This window comes from Diceros bicornis, chromosome 2 (genome assembly GCF_020826845.1).
Source record: "Diceros bicornis minor isolate mBicDic1 chromosome 2, mDicBic1.mat.cur, whole genome shotgun sequence".
Lineage (NCBI taxonomy): Eukaryota > Metazoa > Chordata > Mammalia > Perissodactyla > Rhinocerotidae > Diceros > Diceros bicornis.
This window is the reverse complement of record NC_080741.1, coordinates 34,531,459-34,558,457: the sequence shown is the minus strand read 5'-3', so window position 1 is coordinate 34,558,457 and position 26,999 is coordinate 34,531,459. Positions and strand designations below refer to the sequence as shown.

At 39.2% G+C, this 26,999-nt stretch overlaps 1 pseudogene; it reads left to right on the top strand.

Annotated features, from left to right (window-relative positions):
* Nucleotides 1–6,125: 6,125 nt before the first annotated feature.
* Nucleotides 6,126–26,999, top strand: part of LOC131420945 (methylmalonic aciduria and homocystinuria type D homolog, mitochondrial-like) — a 64,548-nt pseudogene continuing 43,674 nt past the window's right edge.

Here is a 26,999-nt window from a genome sequence, read left to right as displayed (position 1 = left end):
AAGATTGGCTCTAGGCTAACATCTGTGCCCATCTTCCTCCACTTTATACGGGACGTCACCACAGCATGGCTTGATAAGTGGTGCGTATGTCTCCGCACCCGGGATTTGAACCCGCGAACCCCTGGCCACCGAACTGGAGTGCGTGAACTTAACTGCTATGCCACCGGGCCAGCCCCTTTAAAAGGTATCAGGGAAATGCAAATCAAAACTACAATGAGATATCACTTCACGCCCGTCAGAATGGCTATAATTAACAAGACAGGAAACAACATGTGTTGGAGAGGATGTGGAGAGAAGGGAACTCTCATACACTGCTGGTGGGAGTGCAAACTGGTGCAGCCACTATGGAAAACAGTATGGAGATTCCTCAAAAAATCAACGATAGAACTACCATATGATCCAGCTATTCCACTGTTGGGTATTTATCCAAAGAACTTGAAAACACCAATTTGCAAAGGTACATGCACCCTTGTGTTCATTGCAGCCTTATTCACAATAGCCAAGACTTGGAAGCAACCTAAGTGCCCATCAAGGGACGAGTGGATAAAGAAGCTGTGGTATATATACACAATGGAATACTACTCAGCCATAAGAAACGACGAAATCCAGCCATTTGTGACAACGTGGATGGACATTGAGGGTATAATGCAAAGTGAAATAAGTTAGAGGGAGAAGGCCAAATACTGTATGATTTCCTTCATTAAGTAGTAGATAATAACAACAATAAACAAACACATAGGGATAGAGATTGGATTGGTGGTTACCAGAGGGGAAGGGGGGAGGGAGGAGGGTGAAAGGGATAATTCGGTACAAGTGTGTGGTGATGGGTTGTAATTAGTATTTTGGTGGTGAACATGATGTAGTCCATGCAGAAATAGAAGTACAATGATGTACACCTGAAATTTTTGCAATGTTATAAACCAATGTTACTGCAATAAACAAAAAATTAAAAAAAAACAAAAACAAAAACAAAAAACAAAAAGGAAAAGATGGAAGTGAAGAAAAAAAAAAAAGAGTTTTTTTCAGAGCAGTTTTAATTTCACTGCAAATTGGAAGGAAGGTACAGAGATTTCCCATAAAGCCCCTGCCCCTACACATGCATAGCCTCCTCTACATCCCCCACCAGTGGTACATTTGCTATAATTGATGAACCTGTATTGACACAGCATTATCACCCAAAGTCCATAGTTTACACGAGGATTTGCTCTTGGTGTTGTACAATCTATGGGTTTGGACAAATGTATAATGACATCTACCCACCGTTATAGTATCATGCAGATTTTTCACTACCTTAAAATTCCTCATGCTCTGCTTATTCTTTCCTCCCTCCTTCCTAACCCCTGGCAACCACTGATCTTTTTTTTTTTGTCCCCATAGTTTTGTCTTTTCCAGAATGTCATGACCACGTCTTTTTAAAATTCTTAAGTAATAAGATAAAATACTTTCATGTTTTGAAACATATTCAAATGACAGAGTTCTTACTCCAGTTCACCCAGATGTATAGCTTTCCTGCACCTTTAGAGCAGAGCCGTGTAAATAAAAGATTCACGTTTAATGGCCCAAAATGGTGGAAAGAAATCAAAAAGCATTTATGTCTGTTCTACTACACCATGATGTCCATATAGAACTACTTTAAAAAACATTGTTCCTTAGGAATCACTATTGAGCATATTTCATCAGATACACAGAGTGTCATCAAGTAACTGTGTCTGAGAGACTACTCCTCGTGCCTAGTCAGTCCTATCAGATGGGAAGAACCTGCTTGTAAAGCACGTAAATAAATCAAGCCCCAGTTTCATTTCCCAAGATCCTCTAAGACTCCTAAGGAAAATCCACTTTTAGACAGACCCAGAGAATGCTTGGTTCTCCCAAAGTAAATCTGCTGCAGAGAGGCAGACTGGCTGCCTCCACGGCTGCATAGTGCAGAGGAGGCATCTCCAGCTCTGGGAGCCAGGGCTGAGCCCTTTCTTGTAAAAAGTAGGCCCTGCCCAGGCTTGGCTCGGGGGCACGTACACTGGGAGAGGCTTGCACAACTCCAGCAGCTCATGATCTCCAGCTGCCATGAAAGGTCAGGCTTGCCTTGGGAAGTGGAGCCAAGAATAGTTAGATGCTGTTCCACTGGGAGCCCAGCTCTCCAGAGAGGGCTATTCTGGGAGGGAATGCATAGTTTACAGCATCCAGACAATGGGGGCTGGAGTGTTGGTTGATGATATCCCAAGTGCAGAGGCAGGAAATGTGTCCTATTTATGTAAGTATCCTCAGCATCTCACCTAGCACCTAGTCCATAACAGGCTCTCAGCAGATGTTTTTTGAGTGAACAAACAAGGAGAACTTAATCCCCAAAGGAAAGATATACTCTAAATGCTCAAAATCTTTCTTTGTACAGAGTTCTTAATATAGTCAGTCAAAAGAGACTGCTTCTCTGTTCTGGCTGTCAGCAAAATTGGGCCTATTATTAGCACGGCTGTATATCATTTCACCTGGCACAGAGCTGGCACACTCTGGACCTTTAACTCATCTCAGTGATAACCACAGGCATCAGTGTGCCTGCTAGTGCCCACAGGAGGATGTACCCAGGGCTGTGGCTTCTCTAGGTACACACATTCTTTTTTTCCAACTAGGATTTTTAAATTCAAAACATGTGACTTGAATTAGAAACCTAATAAATAATGTTAGCTTTCTTTCTTGCCCTGTTGTATATAAGGATAATGCTCTGAGATTATTTTCTTCTCACAATGGAGTTATGATATTGCTATTGGGGTTAAAGCCATAAAAGTTATTTTGTCTTTTTGTAGGTGATTTTACAGATAGATTGCAGGTCATTAACCATGGAAGTCTCTTCGGATTGCACATGAGAGTGTGATTACATTCACAATTATGAGGGCATAAGTAGGTGTGTGTAGACTGTAGTAACTTTTAACATAATTTTTGAGCAATTATAGCCCAATAGCATTTTGCTGAGAATGTTTCATTTTGCTTCTTGATTCAGATACACTGAATGGGCTTCCTTAGACCAAACCTTTTCTGTAAAGGGCCTGATAGTAAATATTTTATGCTTTGCAGCCTATGCAGTCTTTGCTGCAATTACTCAACTCTGTTGCATGAGAGCAGGCATTGACAACAAGTAGGCAACTAAGCTTGGCTGTGTTCCAATGAAACTTTATTTATGAATAATGATATTGGGATTTCATATAATTTGTATCTGTCATGAAATAGTCTTCCTTTGATTTTTTTCAACCATTTAGAAATGTAAAACTATTTTTAGTTCACAGGCTACACAAAAACAGGTAGCAGGCCAGTTTGGGCCTGCGGGCCGTAGTTGGCTGACCCCTGCCTTAGACTCCCTCAACATCACAACCAAGAACACTCATTCCCTTGCTTTTTCTCAGCGGCTGACTGGCTCCATTCAGACCTGTCCATGGCAAGTTCCACCTCTTGGGGCCAAACAACCACTTGCACTGCCCTTGGCTGCTACTGTACAGCTAACCCTACCAGTCACATATCTGGAATTTCTGTCTCCTCCCATTTTTAGAATAAGGTAAAAAAAACACACTTTAGGTCATGACTCTGGCATCATAGAGGCTATCAAAGGGAACAGATCATACAACCCAGAAGCACAGAGAAGCTGACTTCCAATGGGGCAAACTTGGACCAATGGGAACCACTAGATGGGAGTGAGCACATCCCTCTCTTCCTCCTGTCCATGGTAACACAGTTTCTTCTACAAACTGTTCTGAGACATCCCACCTGGCTGAGTGTTTGCACCTGCTAGTGGAGTGCTGTGCCCAGGATGTTATATATCACCTAGCAATTGCTTCCTGTGATTTCCTGTCTCATTTTCCTCTTTCTGTACTCTTGTTGCCCTGGGTTTGCACCTCCCAAATAAAAGCACCAGTGCTTAATTTTTGCCTCAGGCTCTATTCTCTAGGGAACCCAGCTAAGACACTCTTAAGAATATACACAAACATTCACTAAAAATTTCCTGGTCAAAAAGAAAAAGTCTACCAGTCAGTGTGCTCAAAATACATGGCAGGGATTCCAAATGCAACCAAGGCCAGATCGCTAATGTAAATGCATGAGACAATAAAGAGTGGTGGCAAACTGGAGACCCAGGCTTCATCTAAAGAGGGAAGGCAAAATTCAGCTTCAGTGATGATAATATCCGGCAGGAAAGTGGGCTCAGTAGTCCCAGATCTTTCTATTTTTTAAGAGTAGTTGTCAATCTGGAATTTTGTGTGAATTTTCCTTACTTTTAACTGTTGAAAACTAATGTTTAAACTTTAAACTCCATGTAGGTGTAAACATATCTACCTGTGGGCTGGAACTGGTTCATGTAACCTCTGGCTTATAATCTAGGGAGGGAGAGCATACATTGCAAAGATTATGAAATGTCGGAGCTGCAATCGAGGAGAACTAGGGAGGATGTCACTGAGTAATCAGCGTGTCTCAGGTATGGCTATTTTTCTCTTGCCAGTTCCCCAGGGAAATGAACAAAGTGCTCAAGCATTCACATTTTGGGGCTGTGTTCTGTTTCTTAAACTACAGGACTTGGCTTATGAATTTTGGAAAAAGCATGTACTACCAGTCCTGGGATGGTGTTTACGATCTGGACCAAGACAGGAAACAACCACTGACATCATCTTTTTCCAGTCTCACACCCAATGTTTGCCTCTTCTCTGTGACAGCAACAGGAGTCTTACTTGCTTGAAGACCTCTGCTCAAGCCACTCAGAGCATTTGATCTCATGTTTACGTCTGTACAGACACGAATGTTACATTCAGCTTACATTTATTTCCTCTACCTTTAGCTCTTTGACTTTATATATATCCCCAGGTAACACATTTCAAATTTGCTCTATTTTCTTAGAAGTACTGTATATTGAAAACAGTGCTTTTGTCTCATAAAATCTTCCTTCTTTTAGGTTAAACCCTCTCAGCTCATTCAATCATTCTTCTCAAGGCATTATTTCAAGTCTTTTCAGTATTTTGTTAATCTTGACTGAACATGTTCCTGATTGTCTAAATCTTTTAGGACCTGGAACCATAAATTGAATAAATATTATAGAAAAGACCTGATTAGTATAGAGTAAAATTAAATCATCAATTTCCACATACAGGATACTAAATCTTGATTAATTTAGTCTAATCCTGCGTTAGTTTTCAAGTCTCCGTGTCACACTGCTGATACATATTCTACTCAACTGCTCAGGAATTGATTGCATGCATTCTTTTGAATTTGTACATTTTTCTGAGTTTGCTTCATACCTGCTCTGTTTTACATTTCCAGTCATATTTTTCCTTTGCTCCACTTTCATCATCTACTTATTTTATTTTATTTTGGTGTATGTATTTTACAAGCTACTTCTAATACTTTTGGAAATGAGATGGAGTATAAAGAAGTAATATATAAAACACTATAACCAATCATTTTTATTTCTCAAAGTTACAGAGAGCCATGTTATTTTCTCTGAACTGGACTAGATTAAAGATTCACATTTCAGTATTTTTTTGGCAGCCTATCAATTCATATTTGTTTACAGAAAGGAGTCCCATGGAGATGTCTGCTGGGTAATATGTTGCTTGTCTAACTTTCTATATATATACACATACTCATATATGTGTATATACATACATATATAGGTCTACACATATAAAATAAACATGCATTCCTTGAAAGATTATCTAGTTCAGAATCCTCAAGGTTTCCAACTATTTTCACTGCTTTAGAATGAGTGTTTACTGCCATCTGCTCCTGTCCCATTCTTCAACTCTACAATTATATTTTCATGACTTAATTTTATCCAAAATCTCAAGAGGTCCCTCTTGACTATATCAAATCATCTGGTTAAACTAGGTCAATCCCAGCACATAGGCAGATTTTTCTCTGGAATTTAGATGGTATCAGGCAGAGTTTGACCAGAGAAACAGAGCCACTGGGATTAATTTGGAACAAACTATTTTTTAGGGAGATTTGACCTTTCACAGTTACGGGAGGTGGTTAAGTAGTTTATGTATGGCTGTTGTTTCTAACTCTGGCATTGGAGTTTGAAGTCAGCAGGGCAGGCAGTCAAGAAGGAAAGACAGATGTGAAACGGGAGAGAAAAAAAGACAAACAAATCCAAGACGATGGGCTGGAACCTGCAAGGACAAACTGGAACCTCCATCAGCCTCTGTTTTGAAGTCTCCAACATCAGTGATGTGAGTGACTTGCAGGAAAAATTGGCAAGCTTCATCACGTGGCAAAGCATGCACATGGCTTAGAAGCTGGGAACCTGAAAGAGGCGATCTGCGGGGGAGCTGAAGGAGCTGTGTGCCTGGCTTCTGTCCTTGTCAACAAGGTGAGCCAGAGAGCAGCAACCACTTGTGTGAGCTGCAGCAGTGCCAGTGCCCTGCGCTTGTGCATGCACCAACCTTCAGAGTCTTTCAAAGCCCTTTAAAAGAATATGGTTATTCAGCCCTTTAAAAGAATATGGTTATTCTTAACTTCTAAACCCTGCAATATATGTTTCTTGTGGCCCATACTAACCTGGAATTACGCAGTGGAGAAAATCCTGATAAACTTACTTCCTGCTTAGCTAAACTGAGACAGCAGCAATGTGCCACACAGATTATCCACTCAAACTCATTTTTCCCTAGAGACAGTCTGAATTAAGAGTTTTATGGTTTTTCTTCCTGTCCTAAATCCTTGTCAGGTTCCCCCGGCCCACTTGCCAGTTCTGTCCAGGGGAGGGTAGGCATGACGGCTTGTTCCTTGGCATTGCAGTCCCAGGGGCAGAAAGAGCTCATACCGTGGAGGATGGGAGAAGAATGCCATATTGGAATCACAGCCTTTCCCAGATTTGGTTGTTCCTCCCCCGCCCCCTGGGGTTGGGGCTGCAGCATGGTTCTCATGGTAGTTCCCAAGTAGACAGCCCTTACTTCCTGCTTTCTCTAATCAAAGTGGCAGGGGGGATGTATCTACCTCTGCAGCAGCCTTCCTGTGTTGACAACACTGTTCTTCCCATCTCCCTAGGGAGATGTCAGCTTATCTTTTCCGTGCAACAGATTTGGGAAAAACACATTTTTCTCTCTTAAAGGAATTGATTATTGTGCTTCTTAAGACTAAAAAGAAAAGCCTTTCTGGACCCAAACAATGACTTTAAAAAATAATCTAAATTCCTCTTACATAGCAGGAGAAAGGGCTATTTTGGTGATTGCTGGTATGTTTCAGATCACTCTGTGCACTCAAAATATAACGTGTGTGTGAGAGAGGGAGAGAGAGAGAGAAGGAGAGAGAGAGAAAGAGAGAGAATTTGAAATATTTTCCAAGCACCTGACCTAAATTTCTTGTTTTAAATAGCCTAGGAATCTATAACTTTGTAGCTTGAGGTGCTCAGGGTTTTGATGATAAACTTTAATGGGCACTTAAATGCAATTTAATTAAAAATTATCTCTGCACAGGAATTATTTGTGTGAGGAGGTCCTAGGCTTAGGCCCACAAACTCAGGTTTGTGACAATGACCTTAGTGAGACAGAAGTTTTAAAATATATACATATTTGCAGTTACAAGGAAATTTGTTATTAACTCTGTGTTTCAACTGTCTTTTTCAGGTGGATTCTCATCTACTCTTTCACTCATAACAGGGTAACAAAGAGCTACAGAAATTTCCTCTCAATAATACAATTCTGGGGCCGGCCTGGTGGCATAGCGGTCAAGCTTGAGCACTCTGCTTCGGTGGCCCGGGGTTCGCAGGTTCAGATCCCAGGCGTTCACCTACCCACCGCTCATCAAGCCATGCTGTGGCAGGCGTCCCACATATAAAGTGGAGGAAGATGGGCACAGATGTTAGCCCAGAGTCAATCCTCCTCAGGAAAAAGAGGAGGATTGGCAACAGATGTTAGCTCAGAGCTAATCTTCCTCACCAAAAAAATATAAATAAATAAATAAATAATGGGATTCTATGTGCAGAACTATTGGTCTCTTTTCCTTCCTTATCTTTTCTGTGAGGTTAATTAAGTCTACAAAATTGAAGAGAGCATGGAGCTGGCTCTGGGTCTTTCACTGATTAGAATAATGGACTGTTTCCCTCCAAAAAATTGCATTGTACAATGAAGCTATGTATGTACATTTTCACTTTTGAGAAAAAGTTAGTGAATCACAATCAATTGTGTGTGTGTGTGTGTCTGTGTGTGTGTTCAGTGTCTTATTGTCCATGAAAATATTTTCTGGTCTCAATGTTAATTAAATAGGCATTAATAGAATTATTTGCTGTGTTGAAAGCATTAGGCTTTATTTGGAATCAGAGATGAGTTCTCAAGAATTTCCTAAATTAGGTGGTGAGAGGGTCGTACGATTAACCACAGCAGCAAGCAGAAAGAACTAACTACTGCAAGAAGGGGTAAACACAATGTGTTTTGGGAATTTAGAGAAAGGAGGAATTAATTCTTTGATTTGGGGGTTGGAGCTTTATTAAGGTCAAGTTGAGTTGAGTTCCCCCTTGAAGGAAAAGAGATGGATAAACTGGTTTCAAAGAACACATATTAGCATCGCCTGGACCAAGAGCTCTTGTTTCATTTTTTGTAGACATTTCTTCATCATCTTTTTCTTGTTTTGGAATATGTTGGGGCACTGCTTAAGGGCGTTTTGTAAACCAAGCTACAGATCAGAGCACAGGATGATAGCAATGTCCAAGATCTAACACTCAAAGCTAACAAATATTGAGCACCTACTCTCTGCCAAACACTTTGCATGGATTTTCCCATTTAACTGTCACAACTATCCTGCAAGGAAGATACTGTTCATATGTCCATTTGATGCTTCAAGGGATCAGGTAACTTGTAAAATACATTGTCAGTAGGTGATGGAACAAGGATCTAAATCCTGGCAGTCTAAATTTGGAGACTGAACTCTTAAATATGCTACTATATTGCCTTAACAGAGCACTTGATGGCCTATTATGCTGATGTAGATAGATCTACAATTTGCTCTGGCCTAAGCCAAGACTGTTTATTTGTCATCTAGGCTACTCATGTTTCCTGGGTGTGGCTGTGGACTAGAATGAGTCACTTTATTCTCTCTTCTCCCCTCCACGCTCTTCGTTATCCCTGGAGCCCCTTTCTCCCCTCTTGCTACTTTGCCACAGCAACATAATTCTTGGCCCAGCTCTTCCCCTCAAACCCTCTTGCTTTTTTTTTTCTGATCCATATTAGGAATCACCTGAGATTAATATTCTAGTGATTTTTATTTCAAGTTTTGTTTTCCAACTAACAGAAACATACAACTTTAACAATCCACAAATCGTGATGAACATGCTTTATGTTGTGCCTGAGAATGATGTCTCAGAGTACATTCTAATCCCAGAAAGATCTTCTTAGATGCTATTTAAAAATAACATAACCTACTTTTATAAAACTGTGTTTTCTAAAAGATTCACTGAAACTAGCCAAGGCCTCAATTATTAATTTCCTAGGACTTGGCATTCACTCATTTCATTTTGTGTCCTGGATCCTGAGTACATTAAGCAAAGACTAGCATCAAGCAATCCATGGTAAAATCCTTAGTCTGCTACTCATTGGTGGGCTAACATCTTCAAAATATGATCAGAATGTAGGTCAGTCTTACTCCCAAGTCTATGGTCCTTCCACTAAACTGTAAAAACCTTACTTTGGAAGGACCACACACTATATTCTTTACAAGTTCCAGGTAGAAACAGAGATTTCTCTTTCCATTGAGAAAAATCTTTGTTAATGAGTTCAGGATGATCCAACTCCATCTAAACATAATGGACTGAGGCTTGAAAACTTCTCTTTATAAAATAGCATTGGCTATGTGGCCTGGGCACTTGGCCATATATTTCACTTCCTTTGGTGTAAGCTGTCCATCTTTCTCGCAGGTGGAAAATTACTAGTGTTAATACAGCCTTAGACTAGCTAATGAGGTGCACTTGAGCCCTCCCAGTGGAGCAGGGCCTAATTGCATTTGCAAGCAGCCACCTGCAGGCATAAATTGTCAGTTCAATGTTGCACATGGAGTGGGACAGCAAAGCTTCTAATACTGTTCAGTCGTCTCTGTGGACATTCAATTTGGTTCAGAACATTGAATACCTGTAGGTGGTGTGTGTGAACACTTGATTTGTATGTACAAGATGGGGAATGTGGAAAAAAAAGCAAAGAAAGGCAGAGAAAGGTAATCATCCTTATTTCAGCCCAGCCATAAAATTCCAACCCTTTGAAAATACGTCTTTAAAATCATTACAAGCATATGTTCCCACTCTAATATCCTACTTATAATGTTTCCTTAGAGAAGTTTGGAACCAAGTTATACACCTAGAGATTGCCATCGGCTCACACAGGACTGCACGTGCCAGGACTAGTCTAAGCTGTGTGCTTGCCCGTTCAATTTCTTGGGAAGTCATTCAAAATGAAGCTAGTTTAGTAAATGTGAAGTGAGACTAAATAAAGGAAATGGTGAGAACGTTCCTTTATTTGGATATTTTCCCCTGCTCTACCCTTTAAAAAAAAATTTGCTCCACTTTGAAAAAAAAAGTGAACCTCCCTTGACTTTATTTTTATGAACTAAATTGTAATACTAACTAGATATTATAAGAGTATTTTTTGGTAAAACATCTTGGGAAAGAACAAAACTGGAATCACAACTGAGCAGGGTAAAATAATGGTGACCCACTTAGGTGAGCACGTAGCCAAGACTTGGAAGCAACCTAAGTGCCCATCAAGGGACGAATGGATAAAGAAGATGTGGTATATATACACAATGGAATACTACTCAGCCATAAGAAATGATGAAATCCAGCCATTTGTGACAACATGGATGGACATTGAGGGTATTATGCAAAGCGAAATAAGTCAGAGGGAGAAGGTCAAATACCGTATGATTTCCTTCATTAAGTAGTAGATAATAACAACAATAAACAAACACATAGAGACAGAGATTGGATTGGTGGTTACCAGAGGGGAAGGGGGGACGGGGGAGGGCGGAAGGGATAATTGGGCACATGTGTGTGGTGATGGGTTGTAATTAGTATTTGGGTGGTGAACATGATGTAGTCTATGCAGAAATAGAAGTATAATGATGTACATCTGAAATTTATACAATGTTATAAACCAATGTTACTGCAATAAATTAAAAAAAAAAAAGTGATCTATGACCCTAAGAATGGAAACTGATCTCCTACCAGAATTGACTCCCTTCTAAAGAACCATAAAAAAAAAATTCTCTAGTAATCCCAAATTGTCAGGAGAGGTTATTTATTACAATAGAGGAAAAAAAAGATAAAGAGTCTGTTTCACCATTTTACTTTGGATTTGACAGTGATTAAATTCTTCCGAGCCCCTGTGGAAGAGAATACATTTGATGAGGGTCCGTCACAGGAAATCAATACTATTCTTTTCCACCTTGGCCTTTGTTTCATCTCTTGGTCTACCTTTTAATAACCATCCCTCATCTAACAGTTTCCTCCTTGTGCTTTTGGCGACACAAGTGTCATGCAGAACTATGATGATGGTAGCAGGAAACCACCTGGGCTTGCAGTCCAAGCTAGAAAACTCTGGAGTTAAACAAAGGCTCCTGGACCTGATGACCAACACCGCTTCCCTGCTAGGCTGTGACATTGGGCAAAACACACAGCCTCTTGGGCATCAATCGTCACTAATAAAATGGGAATAATGATCATTCCAAATTCATAAAGTTGTTGAGACAATTCAGTGATTCGAATTATATAAGGCAATTAGCTAGCATAGTGCCTGGCACATTGGAACTGCTTATTAAGGGACAGGAATTATCATTATTACTTTCAAGAGATCAAATGAACACATTCTTCCTTAATAAAATTGTAACCTCTAAGCTATCCAGAGGCTTTACTTTAGGGAATAGATATGTGTTATTTTGTTTGCAATTTTTTTATTGAGATATTGTGTACTTAAGAGTTCTATGTGATTAGTTTATATTATATATATTATATGTATATGTATGCATATATATGTGTGTGTGTGTGTGTGTGTTTATACACACACATACACTGGTATGGTCTGAATGTTTGTGTCCCCCCAAAATTCATATGTTGAAATACTAACCCCCAAACGTGATGGTATTAGTAGGTGAGGCCTTTGGGAGGTGATTAAGTCATGAACATGGAACCCTCATGAATGGGATTAGTGCTAAAGAGACCCCACAGAGCTCCCTAGCCCCTTCTACCACCAAGGATATAAGAAGTGTGCAACTTGAAAGAGGACTCGCATCCAATCAAGCTGGCTCTCTGATCTCACACTTCAAGCCTCCAGAACTATGAGCAATAAATTTCTGTTGTTTATAAGCCACCCACACAGTCTGTGGTATTTTTTTACAGCAACCTGAATAGACTAAGACATACATATATATGTAGATTAGATAGATAGATAGATAGATGATAGATAGAAAGATAGATAGATAGATAGATAGATAGATAGATAGATAGATAGATAGATAGATATCCATGTAACCAACACCTCAATCAAGATATAGAGCATTGCTATCACTCTGGAAAGTCCCCTCATATTTCTTTCCAGTCTATCCCCTTCAGAGTCAACCACTATTCTGATTTTTATCTCCACGGACTAGTTCAGTCATTCTTGAACTTTCACATAGATGGAATTATACAGTAAGTACCTTTTTTTTCTTTTGGTGTGACTTTTTAAGTTCTGCATAGCATTTTTGAGATTCATCCATATTGTTGCAGGTATTGGTCATCCGTTTCTTTTCATTCCTGGGGTATTCTATTATGTGAATATACCATATTTGTATCTATTCTCTTATTGATGGGCATTTGAGTTATTTCCATTGTTGTTTGTACTTTACTTAAAGCACTTCAATAGAGATGGTATGGTCTATATACTTTTGTATTAGTGGGCTTTATTCTACACCTTAGAACATGTAGTACTCTATAGGCATTCCTAACCTTATGCGAATGGGGTACAAGAATCTAATGAACCTAGATTGTGTGCTTTAGAATGGAACTTTAGATTCTAAATGATAGATAGATAGATAGATAGATAGATAGATAGATAGATAGATAGATAGATAGATTCCAAAATGGCCCAAGTATACCCATAGATTCCTAGGATTCTTTGTTGTCTGACTCCTGCCAATAAAACATCATTGCATTTGTCCTGAGTGGACCTGTCCTGGGGTGTACTGTCAGAGCACTTAAAAGAACAGAGGGTTGACACTTCTTGAGTTTACTCACTAGTGTATAAACTGCTGTTATGGTTTGGTAATAAATGTTTGTTTGTGTGAAAGAATTTGGTTTTAGCCTTGTTTTCATTGTAACTTGGTCATGATAGTAGGGAAAGAGGACAATAGCCCTCTTGCACCTCCAAAAACTGAAAGTTACTGTTATTTACCAAAAAAGGTATGATGATTGTGAATGACACGATTGGCTTAATACAAAAACCGTCTATTTCAGGAAATTTAACTATAAAACAAAATCATTACAAAGCAAATGCCATTTTTCCATTGACCTAACCATCTTCCAGTGGCATCAGGCAAGAGTTTTTCTTTAGCAAGGGTTATGGTTTATGCTAACAGATGCACATTAAAATTTAACTTCCCATTTCCAATTCAAAGGAATCTAGTTGAGTCACAGTCAGTGTGTATCCAGAGAGGCTCACATCTTGCTGATGCTCTTATAGATCTGGTCTTATAGATCTGAGGCCTCTTTCCTGCTTCCATGTACTTGTTTCTTCATATCCTAACCAAAGAATGTCTTGAGGGTTGTTTTGATCCTGCTATATGTTTAGAACCATGCTCTTACATGTTTTGTTTTGTTTTGTTTGTTGGACATTTTGCTTGCTTATTTTTATTATTTCATTTTTTTTGAACCTTTAAGAACCACTGAGATTGTTGGTTAAATTATATGAGGCTGCATTCACCTGTGCCATCACTACCTTTCCTTCAAATGAAAGTTTGCCATTTATATGCTCATACTTTTTAATGATCTCATTCATACCAAAATTGGAACTTGGAATCTGAGGCCTGGATTTTTCTCTGACTCAGTTTCCTGTGTTCTGAAAGAAACTCCTTTTCCCTATATTAATTGTCATTCTTCTTTTGTTAAGACTTAAGTGGTGTTAAGGTAAATTCTTATGTTATCCTCTAATGCCAACTTGAGCCTTTTAAAATATTGGAAGCACTCCCATCAATGAATTGTGTTCCCACAATTTCCCAGCATCATTCACTGCTCTCGTTTGACAGATGCAAACACAAAAACACATCCTTTTGTACATAACAACCATAAATACTTTCCCAAGGTCAGGAATATTTGTGTCAGGAAAGCCTTACTTTAGCAAAGAACAGGATGTTCCGATAAACTCAATTTCTGAGAATTATCACAGGTACCTACTAAAGTCGCATTGTAAAGCCTTCTACTCTCCACTGAGAAAGAGGTAAACTCTTAGTCTGTCCCCACCCAAGGGATACAAGTATTGGCTCAATGATTCACAATTGTGAGAGACAAAGATTTATATTATCAGGAAAAAGACGGAAGCTTTTACGATTGAGAATTTTTAAGATTGTTCCAATGTGTTAATCCTAGGGCTATTTTTGCTTTGACCCTAGTTTTGTTTTGTTTTGTTCTTGCTTTTCACTTTTATCTTGATGTTCACTTCTGTTAGCTCTAGAATTTCTGGTTTTCATTACTGGCTGGATTCCTGTGCTAGTCAGTTTGCGTTGGCCTTATTATTATTATTACTATTGTTATTTTTTTGGTAGAGGGCAGGGCATACCCCCTTGCCTCAGCCAAAAGCTGATCTTGACTCAAAGAATTTATCTCTAGATTCTAGGTCACTTTATTAGCATATCTCATGGGTTTAACTAAGTGTGCTCTTGCTCTGTGACAAGTTGACAGGTATTTTGTGAACAAAAATCACTGGCTATTTTTTTCTACTACTATACTCTAAATACATATATATGAGAAAAATTTTAAGCACATGTATATAATTCTTATTATTACATAATAATTTGCCTTTCAAAATGATAAGAAAACTAGGGAGTTGCTAGCATATGATTATCCTGAGAATGATTATAAAGCAGAATTTAAAGAAAGAGACATATTTGCTAAGAGGCTCAGATACTTAACAACTTGTAACTCATATAGGCCAAATTACTTGGAAACTTTGTTGTGCAAACATAGAAAAAGAGCAGAGGCAATCAAATCTAGTATGCCAATTTTAAATGAGTCAGGTTATGATAACCTAATGTTCCCATCTCACAAGATGAATATACCTGCCTCCAGGACCACACAGGTGGAGATGGTGAGAAGGGGCATCCTTGATCTGAGGTAAGCATCGACAGCATTTCCTTTCAGATCTCTCTGCACCCCTTCTGACTGACACATTGTTTAGTTATATTAAGACCTTCAGTCTGGGTCTAAGCATGTCTTGCTGGTCTTTGAAGTATGCTCTCTCATTAAGATAGTGGTATATGTTTTTTCTAATCTATTTTTGGGGAAGAACACCTCTCTTCACAGTTATGTGCTAATATAGTTGGGAGACTCAGGATGGCAATTAGATTTCTTATTACTCATGTACCAAAAAGCACAAAGGCTGAGGAGTGTGTAAGAAGGTTCTCAAATCATATCCACTTAAGCAGGAAGGAGCAGCATGGTTGATAAGTGATGAGTGGGTGAGGAGGTGGGCAGGGCTCAGGGCAGTGGCTGGCGGCCAAATATTTGTTGACGCTGCATAAGATCCTACACTATAGCCTGGGCACTTAAAGTAAAAAAAAAATAGTACATATCTGATAACAGTCTGCCTAAACTTTTTCTTATGGAAATAGAAGGCAGAATATGCAATATCATCTCCAGTTTTTTTGGGCTTCCCTCTTAACTCATCCATTATCAGCTTTCTTTGTGCATTCAGGAGCAAGACAACTCCTAGAAGCCAATTCACTGATTGACTACTTTTCCAAAGGCAAATGTTTTCAAAGACCAATTCACCAAGCTTCCATTTTCAAAAACTATTTTTGATAGACTACTTTTTACTTCTGCCTAACAGCAAGCTAGGGAATCTTCGGTATGTATCTGCCCTTGCTTCCTGCTGCTAACAGCTGGAGAATGAGGGAATGAGAGGCAGAGACACAGGGGACTGGGACATTAGGAAGATATTTCTTATGGGTAGTTATTGAATATGAAAATGTCTATGAATATATTATTATGCATGAGGAGATTATACTGATAAGAACTCTTCTCATATTCAATAAATATACATTCTGGGATATTTTCTTGAATATCAGGAACTATTAAAATTATCTGCTTGCAAGATTAATATATCCTTCCCATTTTTTTTTTTTGTGAGGACGATCGGCCCTGAGCTAACATCTGCCAATCCTCCACTTTTCGCTGAGGAAGATTGGCCCTGGGCTAACATCCATGCCCATCTTCTCTACTTTATATGGGTCGCCACCACAGCATGGCTTGCCAAGCGGTGCGTCGGTGGGCACCCGGGATCCGAACCTGCGAACCCCGGGCCGCCGCAGCAGAGCGCGCGCAGTTAACCGCTTGGGCCACCTAGCCGGTACAATAATATATTCTTAAAAAATATATTCAGAAGAATGTTCCATATTTGAGAATAGAGTTTTATAATTATATCCTTCTTATCCTCTACAGCATCTCTCTCCTTTACCCCGCGGCTTCCCCTTCTCAATTCTCGTTTCTCTGCTCTCTCTCTCTTTGGCCTCCCTCTTTCTTTGCCCTTTAGCTCCAGCTGGAAGACTGGGGACTGTGACAGAAACAAATTAAACATTCCTTAAAATGCTGTAATGAGGAGAAAATCAAAACCCACGAACCACAACTAAATAGTTGAAAAGTATAAGTAAATTTGATGAATCAGTCATTTGGTGAATTGGCCTTTCCACTCATTGGCTTTAGGCAAATTGCCTACTCAGCAAATTGACTTCTGGTGAACTAACCTAGACCCTGTGTATTCTGGGAAAAGGTAGACTGGTGAAAACGTGGAGCTTGGAAGAGATTAGCTTTTTGTATATAAATTGCTTTGGGGACCTACAGCAAAACGTACTTCTGTGCAAGTAGCAGCCATACTGAACCATGAAGTGATCTTGAGAATGGAAGTCACACACTATGATGGTAAGCAGAAAGATAGAAGGCTCCCAGATTCCTAGCTACGATGGAGCCTCCATACAAGCCTAATTGCCTTCTTTGTATTTCTTTTCTGTGTTGTACAGGTAAAATAATATATGTATAGAGTCTTGGTAGGCACTAAATAAATGTTTCTTTTATAGATATGAGAGGCATGGTACTGGCCCTCGAGGAACTCAAAATAGAAGATAAACAATAAAGTAAGTAAAAATTTACAATAAATATTTATCTGGCATGCCATGAATTATTTCTTGCCTTGGGCATACACATATAAGTGAACATCTTCTGACCTACTAAAATTCATAGCAGTATAATGTTGTAACTAATGTTAAATATATTTGTGTCTAGGTAAGTTTCCTTCCTTGAATCAGTAATGAGATGTTGCCAGTGGCCATGATGCTTCTTAGTTAAATCTGTCTCTATTGAATTGCTTTAAAGTTTTTAAGTAATGTCTGCTACCTTAACAACATTGCCAAGACCTTAAGATTTTGGAATCACCCACTCTAGATTGCTTCTGACCATTTAGGAGGAAATATATCTACTTTTAAGTTATCTTTGGCCGTAGAACAAGGAAGCAGAGGTTTTATTTGGTATACTTATCATCCAGTTGTTTATTTTGAGATGAAGGATAGAACTGGGAGAGAATCAACACTTGCATTCACGGAAACATTAGGAAAGGGTTTTAAGTCATGGAGGAACTTTATATTAAGCTCATCCAACCATGTTATATTACAGATGAGGAAACTGATATCCACAGATGAAAAAGGGCTTATTTGTCTCCATGGCAAGCTGCTTAAAAGGAATAGAGCTGGCAGGAGAATACAGTATCCCTGCTTCCTAGTGCAACGTATTTTCCAATGCACTAGTCTATACATACAGAAATCCATACATAAAAATGTGCCTGCATACATCCATACGGTGGTAATGATTATTTTAAATGTAGACAGTGAGTTACAGCTTAATAAAGTGCTTTCCCAAACATAATCACATGGGACTCTTTCAAGAGCACTGGGAAGTAGACATTCTTTCCCCATTCTACAGATAAGGAAATCGAGATATAGAAACTTAAATCACTGCCAAAGGTTATCACACACAGTGGCAGAGTTGGACTTGCAAGAGGCTCTCCTGTGTTAAAGGAATGGAGCTGTGAGCAGTCTGCAGCACGGAGCCATGATTTCTGAAGACATCTCCAAAATTCTCAAATTTCATTTTTCATGTACAAATGTATCATCATACTGCCTAATTTTCTATCACTATGACTCAGATAAGGCAGTTAGCAATGGAACTCTTAGAGATATGTGCTGGAGTATGATATAGAAAATAGGATCTGTCTACTTCATAGATTCTCAGAAATATTGGGAGAGGAGGCATGTAAGTATTTCAGGGGCAAAAGTTTATAGTTTTAAAATATATATTCAAAATATGTGAAAAAATATGCAATGCCCAAGAAATGCTTTCATGATATGAAATACAAAATACATAATATAAAATACCAAATATCTTCTTGATGAAGAGTCAGAGAAGATACAATGATTTTGAAATAATAACATGGTCCCTTTAGGAGATCATACCAGAATATTTGAACGGGGAGCTCTGAAATTTTTTTTTTATTGGAGAAATGGATTAAGACAGTTGAAGTATTGATCAATATTTTTTGTGGCTTCAAAAGTGGAAAATTTTAAAAATGCCAAAGAACCAAAATGTCATCTTTTCTCCCCAAGGAAACTCATATTGATGTTGGCAGTTTGGGAATAGTGTATAAACATGTGGAGTTACACACACCTCCAGGGGGCGCCATGCACATCATAGTCTGGATGAATGGTGCTTGCAGGAGTGATACAGTACACATCTGGCATTGTGTAGATGGCATCCTCAGGCATTTTAGAGGACTCTTCAACACAGATTGAGAACACAGAAAAGAAAGAAAGATGAATTTTGTAGAGACATGAGTTTTCAATATGTGAGGCTTAGTTTCTTTCAGCTTTAAAATGAGGATAATAAACTTATCTCTCAAGTCTCCTCCAGGTTGTTCTACAAAGATTAAGGTTTTAAAAAACAGCAAAATGTTTCCAGTGGGCTGCTCCTACAGATCCCGTCGGAGGATCTCCCTCAGTCTAACGGTGCCACTTCTCGACTTTGTTTGGAGAGCTGGAGGTGCCTGGGAGAGGATAACTTCCAGGGAAGACCCTCACCCCTGTACTGACTTGCAGGAGTATGAAAGCCCAGTTCTCTTGCCTTGAGGCCAGCCAACTGTGAGGAGTAACTTGGACTCCAGGGTCCCTGCAAACTCAGGTCGAGGCTAGGGCTTTGCATGAAGTCACTCTTGCCTGGGCTCTTCCCTTCCCTGTCCTGTTTCCCCAGCCCTTACCATTTCTCCTGGGAGCTTCCTTAATAAACCACTTGCACAAGAGTCCATGTCTCAGAAGCTGCTTCTAGAGAACTGGACCGGACACAAACACCCACTAAGAGAGACATGTTTAGAATCGACCTGGGGTGACATGATGACTGTAGGGTGATCTCACTAGCTAAGCATCCAGCGTTGGAGACTGCTGAACAAATCAAAGGCAGTTTCAAAATAAGCCCATTCTCTCACAAAATCTAGATACTTCCACAAAATTCGGTTCACTATTTTGATTACTGGTTTAGGGATCTCTATACAAAATTACAGGCTAGGAAGAAAAGTTAATTGCTTGTGCAATCCAGATGCCACCTGGAGCCCCACTGCACAGGGAAATTAAGTTAAACTTGGCTCAAATCCCCATTCCAAGTCCTGTGAAAGTGAAGCCCTGCCTCTGTCTCTGCGTGCGTCAGCCTCTACTTCCACGTGCTTCTCTTCTTTTCCTTACACCCTCGTCATTCGCCTCTTCCTGCTGACAATTTCAACACCTTCGGTGGTTTTTGAATCATTGGAGAAAAAGGAGTCATAAACTTTGCGGACTACCTCAGAAATAAACACAACCATTGCGAGGATCCTGCAGACTAAAAAACATCATTTTGTTCTGCACATAGCTTTGTTTTATCTCTGAATATGCTTAAGTTGCAAGTTATTAAGTAGAGGGACATATTTTATGTAAAGACAGGCTATTCTAAAACCACGTGCATGAGTGCATATTATAGATCATATATATATATATACAGACATGTATGAAGGAAATATTCCGAAATGTAAAGGTGGCTCTGACTTTTGGCGTGATGGGTGATTTTAAATGTTTTCCTTTTTATTGAGGTATAGTGTACACACAGTAAAGTGTGCAAAGTGTATCACTTAATTCACTTTTTAGACGTGTTCCCTATGTCACCATCATCAAGATCAAGATATAAAACATGCTGAACAACCCAGAAGGTTCCGTTGTGTCTCTTCTTAATCAATACCAGCCCCTACACCTCTCTACACCACTGCTAAGATAGCTACGCTTCTTACTCTTATCACATGGGTGATTTTGTTCATACATATTTTCAAATTTTCTACAGTGAACATGGATTGTTTTTATAATTACTGAGCAAAGCCAAGTAGACAAAAGGATAACTTTATCTAACAGTCTGAGTGTCTCGTATTAATGAGGAAGGTGATTTTCAGAAATTCCAAAGCAGAGGCTACTAGCAAGGAGGAGCATAAGACAGTAGGATACATCTGCCACTGAGATAAAGACAGCAGAAAGGGGTTCACAGACAGAGGGGTCCCTGTGCTGAATGGAGGCCTGAATGTCAACTCCAGGACTTCCACTATGAGGAGGGGTCTCAGGGCTGCAGCCGATGGTTTTGTTGCTCTTACAGTCCTTCCACTTTCTAAGCAATAAAATGGGATTACAGGTTTCAAGAATCTGACTCTCGCTGATCTGTCTCAGACCCATACATTTCAAGCCCATCATTATTCAATTGAGGAGTTTGATGTTCCTGAGGAGAGGCAAATTATTGCCTCCAAAGAGCTTTGCTGGCGGAAAGGAAAATATCACTGCGATGGTGGTGCGCTAATTATTTTCAAGTCCGTGCTGGAGTCTACAGCAAGACTGAGAGAACCTTCATTACATCTCTCCAGCCCTTCATTTTGGAAGGGGTCTGGTGATGGGGAAGTAACAATCTTGCCATGATTGAAGAGAAATGTTATTCTTCAAGGCACCCTCTCATGAAGGTTTCAAAATTGTCGAGAATTTCTTAGACTCTGAGGTAAGACGTAAAAAGAACAACATTTTGCTGGCCTGCCACCGTCTTCAAACCCTTCTGACAATTCTTAAATAGGAGATTTTGTGCTGATTTCTGGTGGCACTAACATTAAGATTGTTCATTTGTCCCCAAATTTTAGAAGCAGAAGAGGAAAAATGCATTTTCTGGACTAGCAAGAAAGTAAACTATTCAGTAAGGTCCATGTTAGCACAATGGCCTTGGAAATTACGTGTCCTAGCTTCAAATTTAGCAAATACCCTTTTGCATGTGATGTGAAGCAATATTTAACAGTGAGAATAAACAAGAGATTTAGATTCAAGCAGAACCCAGTTCAAATCACACGGAAAATTCTTTGGACAAATCATGCGTAGTCAACTCTTAAGCCTTACAGGTTTGTTTTTTCACCTGTAAGTTAGGAACAATACCATTTTCTTTCTTTTTTTTTTTTTTTTTATAATTTTATTTATTTTTCCCCCCCCAAAGCCCCAGTAGATAGTTGTATGTTATAGTTGCACATCCTTCTAGTTGCTGTATGTGGGACGCGGCCTCAGCATGGCCGGAAAAGCAGTGCGTCGGTGCGCGCCCAGGATGCGAACCCCAGGCCGCCAGCAGCGGAGCGTGCGCACTTAACCGCTAAGCCATGGGGCCGGGTCCAACAATACCATTTTCTTACAAGATTATTTTGACAATTAAATTTTAAAAACAGGAAAAGAATCTAAAACATCAAATGGACACTCTAGAAATGTTGCTTTCATCTCTCTCTAACTTAATAAGATATCCTAAGGAAAGAATATCAAGCAAAGTAGGAGAGTGATGAAGTTAGGGACACACGTTTTGGAATTAGGCACAAATAGTTTCAAATCATGGATGTTCCACATATTTGCTGTGGAACCCTGGATGAGTTATTTAGCATCTCTGATCTGTGGTATCCTCATTTTAAAAATAGGATTGGGATTAATTACTAACTCCTTGGTTGTTATGAAAATGAAATGTTATAAACATCTGTAAAGTTTTTATCATAGTGCCTCACACTTAGAAAACAATCAATAAAAAGGAGTTTTTATTACTTAGATTAGACCTTGGCTGCTCCAATATTATCCACAAAAGTGGAGAGGTGATACTCACATTTTCATGTTACATTAAATGAAACCTCATATAAACATGTGATGATTTCTCTAAATCTGAGAACATTTATTAGGGATGGTATAGTATTCAAAATCCCTGCCCAATGTTTACCCTGTTGACTCCTTAGACTTACATTTCTTTCTTCATTTCTACGTTATCTTAAGAATATATTATTTGAATAAGGACAAGGAATTTTTTTTTTTTTGGTGAGGAAGATCGGCCCTGAGCTAACATCCTCCTGTTTTTGCTGAGGAAGACTGGCCCTGGGCTAACATCCATGCCCATCTTCCTCCACTTTATATGGGACACTGCCACAGCATGGCTTGACAAGCGGTGCATCAGTGTGCGCCCGGGATCCGAACCGGTGAAACCCGGGCCGCTGCAGCAGAGTGTGCGCACTTACCCGCTTGTGCCACCCAGCCAGTCCCAGGACAAGGAATTCTTAATACTATTTAGACTGAATAATAGATATTTCTATATAGAACCAAACTCCTTAGAATTATTTCTAAATTTGTAAGTCTATAATTGGTCCAGTCTCTAGGAGAGGAAACCCTTATATCGCTAAACAATAGGGGGAAGTTAAAAGATCCAGTGATGAAGAAAATGGTGACAATGACCAGTTCCAAGAACATGGCAAACTCTGTGCCCTTTACTTTCTTGAAATGCCTTTATTAAAAAAAAAAGAGGATTCATTCATACATCCATTTGTACTCATTAGAATCAATTTGGGGCCTGCCCTGTGGCTTAGCGGTTAAGTGTGCGCACTCCGCTGCTGGCGGCCCGGGTTCGGATCCCGGGCGCGCACCGAGGCACCGCTTCTCCGGCCATGCTGAGGCCGGGTCCCACATACAGCCACTAGAAGGATGTGCAACTATGACATACAACTATCTACTGGGGCTTTGGGGAAAAAATTAAAAAAAAAAAATTTTTTTTTAATTAAAAAAAAAAGAATCAATTTGTCTTTTGGTGAACCACATAATACACTACTTTCTACAATTCATAAAAACATCTTATTTTCTCCTTTGGCACAAATCAATTCATGATCTGAGAGAATGAATATTTCAATAATATCTCTACCCTTCTAATTTTGTTTTCCTTTTTTTCTTTGTTTTGAATAGACTTTATTTTTTAGAGCAGTTTTAGGTTCACAGTGACATTGAGTGGAAAGTATAGAGATTTCCCAGATAGCCCTTGTTCCCACAATCACACAGCCTCCCCCATTATCAACATTCTGCTCCACAGTGGTACATTGGTTACAATCTATGAACCTACACTGACATGTTGTTATCACCAAGAGTCCATAGCTTACATTAGAGTTCACTCTTGGTGTTATATATTCTGTGGGTTTTGACAAATGCATAATGACACGTATCCACTATTGTAGATCATCTAGAGTAGTTTCACCACCCTAAAAATACCCTTTGTTCTGTCTATTCATCCCTCCCTCCCCCTAACCCTTGGCAACCACTGATCTTTTTACTATCACCATAGTTTAGCTTTTCCAGAATATCCTATAGTTGGAATCAGATAGTAAGTAGCCTTTCAGATTGGCTTCCTTCACTTAGTAATACAAATTCAAGTTTCCTCCATGTTTTTCCATGGCTTGACAACTCATTTCTTTTAGCACTGAGTAACATTCCATTGTCTGGATGTACAGTTTATTTATCAACTCACCTACTGAAGGACATCCTGGTTGCTTCCAGGTTTTGGTAATTATGAATAAAGCTTTTATAAATATCCAGGTGCAAGTTTTTGTGTGGACGTAAGTTCTAGACTCATTTGGGCAAATACCAAGGAGTGAAACTGCTGGATTGTATGATAAGAGTATTTTTAGTTTTGTAAGAAACTGCCAAACTGTCTTCCAAGTGGCCGTACCATTCTGCATGCCCACCAGCAATGAATGAGAGTTCCCACTGCTCCACAATCTCGCCAGCATTTGGTGTTGTCAATTCTTGTCCAGAATGTGTCTTCTTGCCAGTTGTTTATATTGATTTTCCTTTTAATTTGCTTATTTAGTTTTCCATTCATTTCAGGAATATATTCTGACATCGACGACACTTTCTCTTTCCTTTGTTGGGTTTTCTTCTTTAAGAACATCCATTATCTTTTTGGTGGACATCTTTGTCTACCATGACATCTATTTTCTTTTCTATAATTATATTAATATATTAGTCTTTTTTTCCCTCTGCATCCTATATTCTATCTTTAGCTTTTCCTCCTTGTCAGCAATTTGGTTGTCATCCATGCTTCCGTACTTATGTGCTTGTTTGTTTAAAAATACTTTAATTTATTTGTAATTGTGAAGTTTTTGTCCTCAATTTATTTCCTTAACACTGAATCTCTGTTTTCATCTCATTTTGTTTATTCTTCATCCTCTGGATTTTTACCTTATCTTTAAGCCCTTGTTTCTTAAATTCATGTTCTTATCTGGTTTATTTATAGCTTGAAGCACTTCCAGGAGCTTTTTCTTTTTTCATGAAGGCTTATATTTTCTTCCAGAATAGATTTGTCATCTGCTTTTTTTTTTTTTTTTTTTGTGAGGAAGACAAACCCTGAGCTACCATCTGATGCCAATCTTCCTCTTTTTGCTGAGGAAGATTGGCCCTGGGCTACACCTGTGCCCACCTTCCTCTACTTTATATGGGACGCTGCCACTGCATGGCTCAACAAGTGATGCATCGGTGCACGCCCGGGATCCGAACCTGGGAACCCTGGGCCGCCAAAGCAGAGCGCGCGCACCTAACTGCTGCGCCACCGGGCCGGCCCTGATTTGTCATCTGTTTTTGCCACGCTGTGGGGCTTTTCCCCATTATTTTACTGCACATGCTCGGAGGGAACACTATACCTCTCCCCCTCTTTTCTTCTTTCTCTGTTATACCGGATGCACTTCACTGGGCAGTGGCGTCCGGGTTTAAAACAGAGTGGGTGAATTCTCATGGACTTCCTTCCCAGTCCAGTTGAGAACTGTTTTTCTCTTTTTGTAATTTAAAACTTAAAAGTATTTTTTAGGTAGCCTGAGGGATAGAATAGAGCAGGAAGCATTCGGGTGCTGAAGCCTGCTCATACCAGCTCATGAGAGCAGGTTGTTAAATTTTTAGTATTTTTGTGAATCAGTTGTTAAAAATATATGGCCATCATTAAATATTAAATTATATTAATTTACAAATAAATATATTATATTAAAAACAAAGGTAACACATCCTCAAAACTCTTCTTTCCTGATGACTTACTCTATTTTGCTATTATCCATGCTATTGAGGTTATTTAGGCCAGTTTCTGTGCACTCAGTGACATCCCATTCATTGCTTGAAATTGGCTGTGATGAGAGTTTTTACATCACGGAAATTGGCAAATGCTACAAATCAGGCCTTAACTTATCATTTTGTTGATGCTCTAGACTCAATGAAGTGATGGAGAGAATGTTAATAATGCAGGGTAAACTTAAATGTGTTGTGCTTTTGGCCATTACATTGTTATTAGCACAGATAATTGAGAAAATACGTTTTCAGTATTTGGAAACTACCCAATTCAGAAAGAAGTTTTTCACTTTACTTCCAAATCACAAACATCTTTGTGGTTTCACTTTATTCTTATTTGATAAAATAAAGAAAAATATCAATGAACGGCCATGTTGGAACTACACTCGTTTGTCAATTACAACCAGAGTTTGGCCATGGGTACAAGAGTTCAGCAAAAATTCACAAAAATATACTATAAGAATCAATGGACTCTATGGAATGTAGTCCATATTTTACTATTACTTGTAAATAATATTTGTAAATTTATTATTTTTAACTTGTGTATTACACATCCTTCATATCAGAACAAATTTTATAAACCTATGCGTGTGTGTGTGTATATATATATATATATATATATATATATATATACACATATACGTATATATATATGCATACATTTTTCCCCCCAGGGAACTGGCTGTTAAACACTTACCAGGATCCCACTGGTGGGAAGGATTGGATGGGGTTAGATGCCTTTATTAATGCACCTTTATTAATGAACCCAAGTGTTGTTCTCATGTCTCATGGCCAAGTTTATTCCCCTTAGTTGGACTGTACCCCGAAACATTTAACCACCTGAAAGACGGGCACCACTAATCAAAACAGAATCACTGGATATTAGCCATAGTACCTTGCTCCCATGAAAAAATACTTTCAGGACTGAAATAATTTTTCCAATTTACCATGAGGCACTGGAACTTTCCATCCAGTGAGTGGGTCAGTCAGGTTATTCTTTTATCCCATTTTCCATCCTTTGTCCTCGGTAATCATTCCACCTTGTCCGCTGGCCCTGCTTTCCCAAGATATGGGAAGAACTTCATGAGTGTCTCTTCTGCCTGCTGACTGCTCCTCTGAAGGTCTTATCTTCTTTCTATTATTATTATTATTTTTGTCATCTCTTTGCCTAAATCCCTACATATTGCTGGAGACAATTAGATTGGGAAGTTGATAACCCTGTTGTATTTCCTCTCTGTTTCCCTCCCTTTCCTCTAAAGTTAAGAACTCCGAAGCTTTTCTTTGGCTCTGCTTGGACTCAGAGGTGGTCAGGGTGGAGTGTTTGGTGGACATTG